Genomic DNA, 12,923 nt, shown 5'->3' with positions numbered 1-12,923 from the left:
ATGAAACAGAGCTCACACAGCAAGAGCCAGCCACTTCCAGGAGTCAGCTGCCAACTCGTTGGGGAATATATGTTTCCCTAGCAACTGCATCCAATGTGGCAGACAGCTCTTGAGCAGTGCAATAATGATGTCACAGGAGAAGCATCTTTTATTTCTGTGGAGAGAAAAAATTGCAGTGTTGACGTTTGATTTAGGTTTATTGTTTATATATTTACAGTTTCAGTTTATGTGTTTAACAAACTTAAAAACAAGAGCATCAAGTACACCAAGTAGTGTACAGTATTTAACGCAGTAACTCCCAAATCACTAACTGATGTTGAAATATTAATGCAGTGAAGCAAATGCGTAGACCGACCTCGGCTCGCTTCATTCTCCGACACGTCGAGTTTTCAGTGTCCCAAGTTCAGCCTACATCACACCGTAGCAGGTGAGGGCTAATCTCTGTCAATTACTTGTATTTTTTCTTTCTTGCAACCAGAGGGATCGCTCTTCGTGGACTTTGTGGGTCAGCCACAGCTCTTTTCAAACACGTCTTTACAGGTAGAAAAGCAGAAGTGAGTGGGTGGGGGGAGACAGCAGAGAGCTGGCCACAGGGATTGGAGAGATAACGATTAACAATGACGACACTGAAGGCTGTTGTTTGTGCCCCGTGTTTGCAGTGTAGCCGAGGCCAAACAGACCCACTTCATTCAGACACGTTTCTGAAGGAGCGTTGCGGCCAAAAGCGTGACTGCGGATGCTGACCCACTTTTCAGTTTTCTTGCTGTGCTCAATGAAGTCCTGCTCAGATTCAAAGAAATGTCAACACTCGATATTAATCAGAAACTTAATCGCTTTATGTAGCACTGAAGCACGCTGCCGAGGAGAAAACGAACCGTGGGATAAGACTATAAAAAGAATGTCTTCAGTTCTCAACACCTTATAGCTTTTTCTGTTTTACTACTAACAGAGCCAGTGGCTTTACTGGTTACATGATGATTACATTAGTTTTACTGGGATTGCCACTATCAGTGTACATCACTATGTTTCAGTGCATTACAGTGTTTAAAATGACATAAAATGGTTGATATTGATAATCTATCAGAAAGCATGTACAATTTTTTAAAGTACAGTCATGTACCAGAAAGGATGGATTATTAAAGGGAAGGATGAAACCATACGTCCCAGCTTGGTCTTATGGACCTCTGCCAACAGCTGTACTGTAAGTGTCATACAATACATCCATGTGATGGTTTGTGTGTGATCTAAAAACTTGTATATCAGTTTCTTGTTGGTACTCTGCTAACACATACAAACCTATTTGTGTCATCATCTAAAAAAATGTTATATGTGTATCGTCTAGAGATTCACTCACACAATTTCTGATTCCAGGTTATTTTTGTTTGTTTGTTGCCAATTCTGATTTTCTTTCTAAGAACTACACCTGACAGATTATAGAAAAATAAAGTTTTCTTTAATGCACCAATTACAGTTTGGAGTTACAGGACATGTTACTGAAACAATTGAAAATAAAATGCTTTATTGATATAAACAGAACTAATGTCAGTTTCTTAGATCATTTTGCATATAAATTTACCAAATAACAGAACAGTGATCCTTTTTTATTTTTCACTCAACTCCACAACTTTCCTGTCACTGCTTTGGTCCTTTGCTCATACCGAGGCTCACACCAAGCTTGTGGCTAGCTCTGAGCTCTGGCTAGCTTTAGCTTTAGCCACGTTCCCTTCTTTTAAATGGTGATGTGAACGCTTTCATGGTTCTCCCCCTACCTATTTGCTTTAGTGTCTTTACTCACAGTGGAGAGCCTCCACAGTAACGACATATTAACACGTGTCTGCGAGTGTGCAAGCGACTGTTTGTCTGCACTGCTGTCCATGTGCTGAATATGCATGAAACAGACGGGGTCACTGGTCAGTTGATCGGTATTGTCGAGTGCTTATTCCTGTGTTACGTGCATCCATTGCCATGTCAGTTGTTTCTGTTGTCCTTCAAACACTCAGACTTTGTATAAAGCGTTTTAGCTCGTTTGGCTAAATGACCAATGCACTTATGCAATTGTGAGGCATCCATCATGTGTCTGTCCCTGTTTGTGAGCCTCTTTGACATCTCGTTGGCTTTTAATTAGTCATTAGTTTGTGCAGATGCAGTCAAGCAGTGACAACAAAACTTAGACAAGCAACTACACCCTGGTTAATCTGACTGAGATCATGGAGAGTGTGAATAATCTGGTGTGTATGGCATTGATGTACTAACACTATACTTACCAAAGTAACAGCTGTCTGTATTTTTCACTTTAATAACCCCTCAGCAGATGATGCTAATGTCTAAAGATCAAATTTGTCTTGACGGAACCAAATGAGAAAGCTTTACATGCCCTTTTCATTTAATAAAGTCTTCCTGTGACAGCAGCAGAGTTATCAAATCTTTAAAATGTTGTTACAGTGTGTGTTTCTCTTTCCTAAATAAAATGTCTTGCTGTTATTAAAATTCTTTGTCCTTATTGTTTGTGTGCGCGTGGGAGGTAAAGCTGCCAACACTTCAGTAAAAGAGGATGCGTTTACTTACGTAAAGTATAAAAATGCATACAGATCAACCTCGCTTATGTTATAACACCAGTCCATGTCTGTGCTCTTGTTTATCTGCTGCAAGCCAGGCCTGACCCATTTCTCTCACTCAAATTTGCCATCACACCCAGTTAAAGCTCCATAAGCAGAACATTTGCAAGAATGTAATGATGTTATCTTTATCATCAGTGACAGCCTTCATTCACTTGTCCTTGTAAACATCTGCAATGGTTTGAATGGTGTTTTCTTGTACAGCAGGGTGCAGCGTATTGTGGCCTGTTCCTGTTGTGTTAATGTGACAATCAGCGAGGAGATGACAGGCTCGTTTCTTTTCTGCTTTTCATAGAGTTTAATCATGACAGCAGAGATCGCAGCGACAAACAAAAACACACTGACGGGCAAATTCAAAACCTACATTTAATTGAGAAAAGTAGAAAAAAAATCAGCATAGCTTACTCTGAAACAATATCTGCTCTCTTTCAGTTTGCTGTAGGCAACAGGTTCAGGTACACCATTTTAGTTTTTTGCTTTTCAAGCAGCCAGGTGTTTTCAGTTGTAGCTGTCCATGCTACATGCGCTAATACACCTCTGTTTCACCTTTTCTGGGATGGTAACAAGATAGATTTTCTCATTTTGATTAAAACCACAGGACCAGTTTTCCTTGACACCTGTATCCAGCTCGAGCACAAAGAAGGACGCGGTGTTTGTGGACCTTCAGTGTTTCTTATCTGTTGTTTTTATCTGCGCTTGATTTTTTTTCCCTAAGCCTGCCGCTCACCTCTTGTCAGATGGGGAGCAGACAGCCGTCCCCCTTGAGCACTCATTTCGCCTTCTTCAGTCAATGTTCCACCAGCACTTGATAGGCATAATTAAAAATTCAGGCAAACGCACGTGTGTAATTAAAATTGAACACTTAAACTGCTGGCTTATGGTGACAGCTGCTGTGGTAGAAAGAGAAAAGTAATTGAAATTCAGCAGACTTTGCTGACAGTCTGTCCAATTTGAACATTCAGACCATATCGAATCAAAGATATATTGCCTTTGCTCCTTCTGAAACACATTCAGCTGACAGAAGCTCCACGTAACCCGTGTGCAAATATGTGTACGTGGAGTGTTTTCACTTTAACCTGTGTGTGATTGTTTGTGTGTATGAGAGTGTAGACAGCACAACACACCAATTGGAAAAACAAATGTAGGCCAGTACCTTCCTGAGAGCTCCTCCACTTTGTCTCTCCCTCAGCTATTTTCTCTCTAGTATCTCTCCCACCCATAGACCGGGCAGGCTGCCCACTAAAAAGTTGAATAAGCGGCCTTCATCCATCTGTACAGTTTGTTCTGCACTCATTGTTGCTTTACTCAGACTCCATAAATGTCTTTAGAACTCAATATGCACGATAAAAAAAAATTTATTTTTAGTTTTTATTCTTTTGCCTGAAACTAAAGGGAAAACACACCAGCCAGCCTGGAAGAGCATTGTATTGAAATAGATACAAAGTTGCATTATGTACATGCTGTGTATGTGTGCAATATTTAACTATTGGGGACTTTAGCACAACATTTAAAACCATCCTTGCTGCAAACTGATGAGCAAACTGACAGACCTGGGACTGCCTCACTCCATCTGCCTCTGGATAAAAACCTGATCACTCCCAGAGGGTGAGAGACGGCCACTACATCTCCTCACCTCTCAGTCTCAGCTCTGACTCCCCCACAGGGCTCTGTGAGGATCCCCCTACTCTTCACCCTCCCTACTTCCCATTGCATACTCGCCCAGTCCAGCAGCAGCATCATCAAACTTGTGGATTACACCACCGTACTGGGGCTCATCTCTGGGGTGGATGAGTAACTGTCTGGTTGGTGTAAAAGGATTACAACTTGATCCTTAACACCACCGACACCAATGAGCTGATGATTAACAGGAGGAAGGAAATTGGAATTCGGTCCATTTTCATCAGTGGGGAATGTGTGGAAAGGGTGTCAGGCTTCTGGATCTGCGATGTGCACATCAAAGGGGACCTGACCTGGAGCACAGACAGAAAGCAGGCACAGCAGAGGCTTCACTTCCTGAGGATCTCCAGGAAGAACCAACACATCTAAAAACTACTTGTGTCCATAGAGAGCATATTGACATACTGAAACAGTGTGTGGTTTAGCAGCTGCACAGTGGCAGAGTGGAAAATGCTGCAGATAGTCATCACCACTTCCCAGAAGACCATCAGATGCCCTCTCTCCTCTCTGCAGGAACTTTGCAGTCCCCGCTGCCTCAAAACAGCCCAGAGCATCCAACCCCAGACACCTGTTTGAACAGCTGCCCTCAGGCAAGGACAAAGAGATTTAAAAAATACTTTATCCAAAAGAAACAACTTCATTTACACTGCTCGAGCTGTGCAACTTTTTAACACAATGAATTATTTTATTGTTTCAGCTTAAATGTCTTTTATGTGTGATATAATGTGACACTTACATGTATATTTTATGGCCCTTTTTTAAAATGCATTTACTTTCAATGGGGTTGGATGAATCAGACGTTTGCACTGATTTCACTGTACATGTGAAATGACAATAAAGATGTAATTATGACACTTAACCTGTCAAATGTTCTGCTATGTCTAAAAACCAAGTTAAAATTCACTGCAAGCCAACAAGTCCAGATTATAAGACAATGTAGTGATGTTGAAAAAAGGTTTTTTTTCAATAGCATCTATCGCTTCATATTCAAAGCACAATCATGGTGAATACCTGTGTTCTAATTCATTTCACGTGTGGTTCAACAGCAGTTTGATGCACTGATGCTGTGTACGAGTGCCCACAACAGCACGTGTCTAACCTTGACATAGTCAGTCAATATGCATTAAAGTGTTTCATTCAGAGGACAGAGAAAAACAATTCAACAATTTCTAACAATAGTCAGTCCCAAGGTGAGTGTAATCAATGACAAACATTAAGTGCAGCTGTCACGTGCACATGAATCCTATGGCTTTATCCAATTTGTCACCAAACACAGGCTTACTATTTTACACTGAACTAAGCCTAAAAGGCTTTAATACCAGTGACCTAATTTGTCAGCTTTAAACAAAGTAACCTAGATCAGCACCAACATTAAATGTGTTCGTCTGGATATGTTTTATAAAGTTTAGGGTAGGTAGGTATTCCTGACAAACACACCAACAGTCAAATACCACCAGCTGGAAAATAAAAATATTGGGTGGAGTATCAGGAAACAGATTAAAGCTTCAGACAAGAACAATAGTGATAAAGGACAATGATCTGTATGCAAATGTTCGGGTCTTCTTTCCTGTCCTCCTTTCCCTCTCTATCCATTACTATTTTTCATCATGCTCCTATCTTGGCACCCAAGTTTTTGCATATGCATAGCAGTACACAAATTAACATGCACTCACACACGGCACCGCCATCTGTGGCTTTTGGAGATTGCCTTGTTTTCAGCCTCTCAGTGTCACAACAGCTGTAACTTCTAAACAAGAGGGAAGATTATGATGACAGCAGAGGATCATTTCATGAATCACAAGCGATGAAACATCAGTGCAAATGGCACGACCTGAAATTGGGCCACGGACTGTCAGCGCTGTTGACTGAGGCTGATTAGATTAGCCAAGCAACAGGTTTGAACTGTGCAGTTTTATAAAGTTTTATGCAGTAAGGTGATGAGCTATTATTCTATGTGACACTCACTGATGGAATAGATTTCCCAGGGGGGGAAAGAAGGAGATAACGCCACGCAGAGACAGAGAAAGATGTGAGACAGGAGTTATTTCAAAACTTGTTAGACTGGAAATTTTAAGCATTCCTATAATGCCCTTGTTCATTTTTCCCCTTTTGTTTCATCATCCTTTATTTACCCAGGTGAAAAGTCTCATTGGGATCAAACAGATACTGGATGCAAAGCCTACACGATGTGTTGCTGTTTTTTTATATTGTGAAACATCCTGCAAAACAACTTCAAGTATACTACATTTATTGTGTTCAAAGGTTGCATGAAAATACCAGGTAGTTTTAGTGCAGGCCACACTGGTTTAATAAGTTTACAGTGATTAACTGGTGCAGAGGGACTGTGTTGTTCATGATCCGGGTTGAGTTGGTTGGTGGTGTTGCTTAGATTCACTCACTGAATTCTCACATGCACGATAGCTTGTGTAACATTAGCTTACATCACGTTGAATTCAGTTGGATAAATCCACAAACAGTGAATCCAGAGCAGCAGCAGCACACAAAATCTACTAACTTATTTTTAAGTGATTCTTTTCCCCACATAGTGCCACTAGAACTGATCTTAGGGCTGAATCTCACTAGCTGAGGACATTCGATAGAATTAGAAATTTGAAATAAAGTTTGTATTCGATTGTATTAACAATAATTCAATATTATCTTTAAATGGCAGGTTATATTTGTACAGAAATACCTGGTAGAAGACACTATTTTTATACTATGAGTATGTTTCAGAGTTCACTTTCTGCTGGAGATCTGTTCCTGTTAAAAGTGAGTTCCTTCTTCCTGCTGTCACCATTGGGCCACTTGTAGGGGATTACCTGTTTGTTGCAGTTTTCTCTCTAACGTTGTTCATTCTTTACCTCACAAAATTAAGTTCTTTGAAGTAACCGTTGAACTGAATACTGAGGAGAACAGCAAACACACACAAATATGTGTGTGTGTCTTTTTATATACACTGTATTGGCAAAAGCATTAACTGAATTCAGGTGTTCCAATCACTTCCAAGGCTGCAGGTGTATAAAATCAAGCACCCAGTCATGTGTAGAGTGGGTTGCTCTCGGGAGCTCAGTGAATTCCATTGTGGTACTGTGACATGATATCAAGTGGATTGTGCCAAGTGTAAAGTTTGGTGAAGGGGGGATTATGGTGTGGAGTTGAGTTTCAGGTGCTGGGCTCAGCCCCTTAATTCCAGTGAAAGGAACTCTTAATGCTTCAGCATACCAAGACACTTTGGATGATTTCATGTTCCCAACTTTGTGGGAACAGTTTTAGGATGGCCTCTTCCTGCTCCAACATGACTGCACACCAGCACACAAAGCAAGGTCCATAAAGACATAGATGAGCAAGTCTGGTGTAGAAGAACTTGACTGGCCTGCACAGAGTTCTGATTTCAACCTGACAGAAAACCTTTGGGATGAATTTGAGTGGAGGTTATAAGCCAGTGTCTGAAGAATGGTCCAAAATTCCCATAAACACTCCTAAACCTTGTGGAAAGCCTTCCCAGAAGAGTTGAAGCTGTTGGGCCAACATCATATTAAACCAAGTTCATATGCATGTGAAGGCAGACATGCAAACTTTGGCAATATATACTTATATAATAATAAAGTTTCTTTACTTTTCTTAGATATTTATGTTGAGTTTCATGTGAATGATTGAGTGGGAATGGGACTGATTCATTGGAGAGGTGCGTCACCAACCACGGGGAATATGGCATCTCACAATGGACAGACAGTGGGATACTTCAACCGGCTGTCTCAAGAGCTACACCTAGACACATTACAGCCATTAATACACGAGATATGGAATTACAATGCCTTCTGGAAGGATACAAACTGTGAACACTGGCCGGGAGGCTGACCCATATAATATATGACTCTGTCTAGCTGAAATTAGGTCTCTGTGTCGACCTACTTCTCCACAGGGAGACGTGTCCACACTGACTTCTAATCTTGTATTTAACTGCAGAATCTGATTTACAGTCTGAGGTGACTCACGACTCTATCATGTTGAGATAACTGAACTTATCTTCAATGCACTGGATTCACTTAATGTCCAGTTTCTTGAACTAACTCAACAGACTGTTGGAATATTTTCTTATAAAGTCATCCTTTTTAAGCATTTCTGTCCAAACAAAAAGTTATTAGACACGAAGTGCAGCAGCACTACATTAAACCAGGTATGATTCTTTCATGGAAATGACTACGTGGGTTCAGGAACACTCCAGAAATCACTGTGTATGAACACAGGTCATCAGGTCATCCACAAATGCAAGTTAAAATGCATGAATGAAAAGTAGGGGGCATCATCCAGGAACACTTTCAAAGTGGAAAACTATTCTGTGCTCGGTCGAATCAAAAATGTAATTATTTTTGGAAAACATGGACAGTTCATCATCTGGACTAAAGAGCAGAGGGACCATCTAGCTTGTTATCATCACACAGTTCAAAAGCCTCCTCTATCTTTGCTGGTATGGGAGTGCATTAGAGCTCCAGATGATTTCACCCAGAAAAACTGCATCGGAGATCACCTGCTGCTTAAAAAAACATTTGATTTATGATTCTGAAGTGCTGGCTAAATGCAGAATTTCCACAGACACAACCAGTTATTTATGTTAGCACCGTGAATGCATCGCACAGATGAAAATAGAGGGTCTATAGGAACCTTGGTGTATCATTATTTTCTTATTACTCTATGCCAGTGGAAAAGAATGACAGGCCGCAGCACACACACTAACTTTTGATGGTAATATTTATAATTTTACCCATCAGACTTAATTACTCATTGCTGAAGGTGACAGACGCTGTTCTGGTGCATTTTAATCTATGCTGCATAGCTGTTTGTACAGACAGTCAGAGCTGTTTGACTGAAAAGGCATCAAAAGGTAAACTTGACCAATAAAGGATGGTACTGGGCAAGTTCCTTGAAAATGGTAAATATATTAATTTTGTAGTTACTCATTTACATGGTCGCCTAAGAAGACCTTTCAAAAGATCTCTGGTTTGGTCCCAGCAGGAGACACAAATCCCTTTGGAGTTGTGTCAGGAATGGCATCCAGCATAAAAAAATCTCCCAAAATCAAACACGCAGCGCAACCTGCTGTGGTAACCCCTTGTGAATAAGGGAACAGCCAAAAGTAGTTTTCTTTCTTTAGGAATTACTCACAGTTACTCACCTAACAAGGGAAAGATCTTTGGTTTTACTTCAAGAGGAGATCAAATCCCTTGGGGGTTGCATCAGCAAATGTGAAATCTGCCTCGGAGTGCTTTGAAATCGCACGGAGTGAGCTGCTGCAGTAACACCTTGTGAATATGTAGCACACATCTTGCGATTAACACACAAAACATAAAACAAGATACTATGATGGGCAGATCAGCAGTTTGCAATTAGTTCATGTGACTAAATGTCCAATTTTAAACCCTCATACGTCTCATTATAAAATGTAATTTCATTACACTAATAAAATAATGTGTTACTGCCTGACACTGATAATGAAGAATACAGTAAAGTCCTGTCCACACACATTCAGGCTTCGGCGTCAGTGGCTCATTCATTGTGGCTGGTTACATTTAATTACATGCAGTACAGCATGGCCAGTGTCACTAATGCTAATAACACACTCAGCGCCTTTACCACCCCACCCTTCAGCTTCTGTGCTGGGCTCTCACGTGCCTGATTTAACTAAGATTTAATGTTCCTAAGTGTGGTCATTTGTTTCTCAGGTTAACTGATTTCTCAGTCATGTTGAGATTCATCACAAGCTTTTTTTTCTTTTAAATCACTTAAACTGGGCTTAACATTTGCTACTGCCCTCACCTCCGTGAACTGCAGTGATTCTAGCTGTTGCAAGGTGTGGCTGCCTGATTCACTGTACTGTCAGAAAAAAACAAGAAAACACTTTTTTTTTTTTTTTTTTTTAGAAAAAGCTTGTTTACAATTAAAAATTATATTCTAATTGTATTGTTGGGAAAATAAACGAAATTCATGTTTTTATACCCAAATTTGAGTCGGCACACTAAACTTCTCTGGTGATAAAATAATATTAAACCACTAAAACAATTTTTTTCTGTTTGAGAATCCAAGTAAAAATAGTAACTTGGCATCAAAAATAATAATAATGTATTTTACTATTTTTTCAGCAAAACAGTAAATTTATAAATTCACAGAAACGTAATATGATATCATTATATTTTGATTCAGTTCAATTCAATTTTATTTATATGGTGCCATTCGTCACCTTACAATGTGCCACATTTCCTACAGTGATAGAGAGAAAACCCCTGCAGCCCCTGTGAGCAAACACTTGGCGACAGTAGGAAAAAAACTCCCTTTTAACAGGAAGAAACCTGCAGCAGATCCAGGCTCTGTTAATGTTTTGTGTTTTTTGGTTCTTTGATTTTGTTTTTTTCATTATGTTCTCGTTTTCTTTGTCTAAAGGGTTTAAGGTATGTCATAAGTTTAGGTTCTCTAACTGGTTTATGTTCGGTTGTTTAATCCTTGCCGTTAATAATTATGTTTACCTCCCTCAGTGTCTAGCCTTGTCTTGTGTTTTGTGAATCTTCTCTCTGTTTTATTCCTCCCGTCCTTAGTGTTAAGCTTGCGCGTCTTGAGTTCAGGCTGTGTGTTTCCTGGTTCCTGTCTTATTTTGATAGTCCCAGTCCTGTGTGCAGTGTGTCTGGTTTTGTTTCTCTTGTCTCTTTGCCTCTGATTTGTCCCAGCTGTGTTTCCCTTCTGTCTCCCATTCCCTGATTGCTCCCTCTGTGTATTTAAGCCCTGTGTTTTTCTTGGTCTGTGTCATGATCTCCCTCATTTCTCACTGTCTGCCTGCTTAGTTTGTTTGTATTTTTAGTTTAGCCAGTTTTCTGTTTTGCCATCCAGCAATGAAACTGTGTTTGAGTTCACCGTCTCACCTCCATGAATCTGCATTTTTGGGTCCACCATTCCTGCCTGCACACAGTACTTGACAGGGAGGGGCAGTCATCTGCTGCTACTGGTTGTGGGGAAGAAGACAGGACACAGGAAGCATTTCAGCATTAACAATCGTGATTAAAGTGCTTGTAGATACTGGTGGATTTTAGTGCTGTCAGCGTTAATCTCGTTATAAAGAGATTAAAATGACATTAACATTAGCACATTAACGCAGCAAATCTCTGTTAACGTTAACGGGTTGACGCCATCCAATACCACGCATGGGGCGATCCGCGTTAACTTGCTAACAGAGATTTGCCGCGTTAATGCAGTTATGGCGTTAACCCTCTCAGGCTCAAATTAAGTTTTTGTTGCTAATGCACAAAAGAATACCTGCAGTGGTACTTCTGAGTAAAAAAATCTCATCAAATATGTATGTTGGGTAATCAGGTTGTTAGCTTTTACTTGTTGCAAATCTGCAACGCCTGCCTTGAGAGGGTTAACGTCATTTTAACGAGATTAACTCAGACAGCACTCGTGGATTTACTGTTAAAAAATACATAAAACTTAGTTTATTAATGATCATTTCTCTTAATTTATGACTGCCATATCAGAAGTGTTGCACTGGGTGGTGATCTAATTTGTTAAGCACTGTACTTTAGTATACTGTCATTTTTTAAGAAACGATCAACTGGAGAACGTGAGAGATTTGTGGTGATTAAAAAACATTTTCTCAGAAGACCCATTTCTTCTGTTTGTTCTGTCGTCATGATTACTCTGACTAAACAGAAAATGAATCTCCCATTAGTTTTACGATTCAAAACGTAATTACTTTAATTGTAAAATTTTTAAAAAGACCATTTATGACCTTTTGGCTCCAGCAAGGCATCAGAACACGAATGACCCACATGTTGAAACACCTTAGAAAACTGACCAACAGGGGTGACGAAGCCTGAGACAAGACCACAGAGAGCAAACACTGCATCCAGCTCTCTTTGAAAGAACAAGATAATTCTCTTATGGTTATATATCAGGTTAATCCGCCTTGTGTGTGTGTGTACTGAGAACTGCCACCTCCATAGTTTGAGCTCCTCAGGTAATTCAAAGCTTTATGTATTAGTTACATGACAGAAAATGTTGACCCCATTCTGCGACATACGTTGGTAACAGGCTTCTGGTGAGATCATAGGACGGAATTTCCGGGAGTATTTTGGGATAGCAGGGTAAAATTGGGCAGTCGGTCAATGCTTAAAGACAGTCGCAGAACAACCTTGGTGTGCACGTAATGACTGAATAATACTGTGACTGCATAGCATTCTTAGTCACATATATAATGGAATCACTGAATTCATGCACGTACGCTCTGGCACACTTAATTACACAAGCTAGCTGAAAGGTCATGACTATGAAGCTCTTATATGTTGATGTCATTTGTCAGGCTTGATATAAAAGACAAAAACATGCCTCACACTGTAAGTAGGTCAGTGTGCTACAGAACATGCAACAGGCTAGCAGTGGAGAAGCTCCAGCAGTGATTAACAGCCAATCACTGCATGTATTAGAAAACTGGTATTGGGTCATCATTAGAAGACCATCTGTGGGGAGTTCATCACAGATCTGCTGGGCTGTTTTAATTTTATTTAATCAATTCAAATCAAAGCTTAAAAATTCTTGAATGGGCTGAAGGTTGGCGCAATAAGCAGATGGATGCAGTGAGTCAGAAAA

This window comes from Astatotilapia calliptera, chromosome 15 (genome assembly GCF_964374335.1).
Source record: "Astatotilapia calliptera chromosome 15, fAstCal68.1, whole genome shotgun sequence".
Lineage (NCBI taxonomy): Eukaryota > Metazoa > Chordata > Actinopteri > Cichliformes > Cichlidae > Astatotilapia > Astatotilapia calliptera.
The sequence above is the reverse complement of the archived record's forward strand: the minus strand, read 5'-3'. Positions refer to the sequence as shown.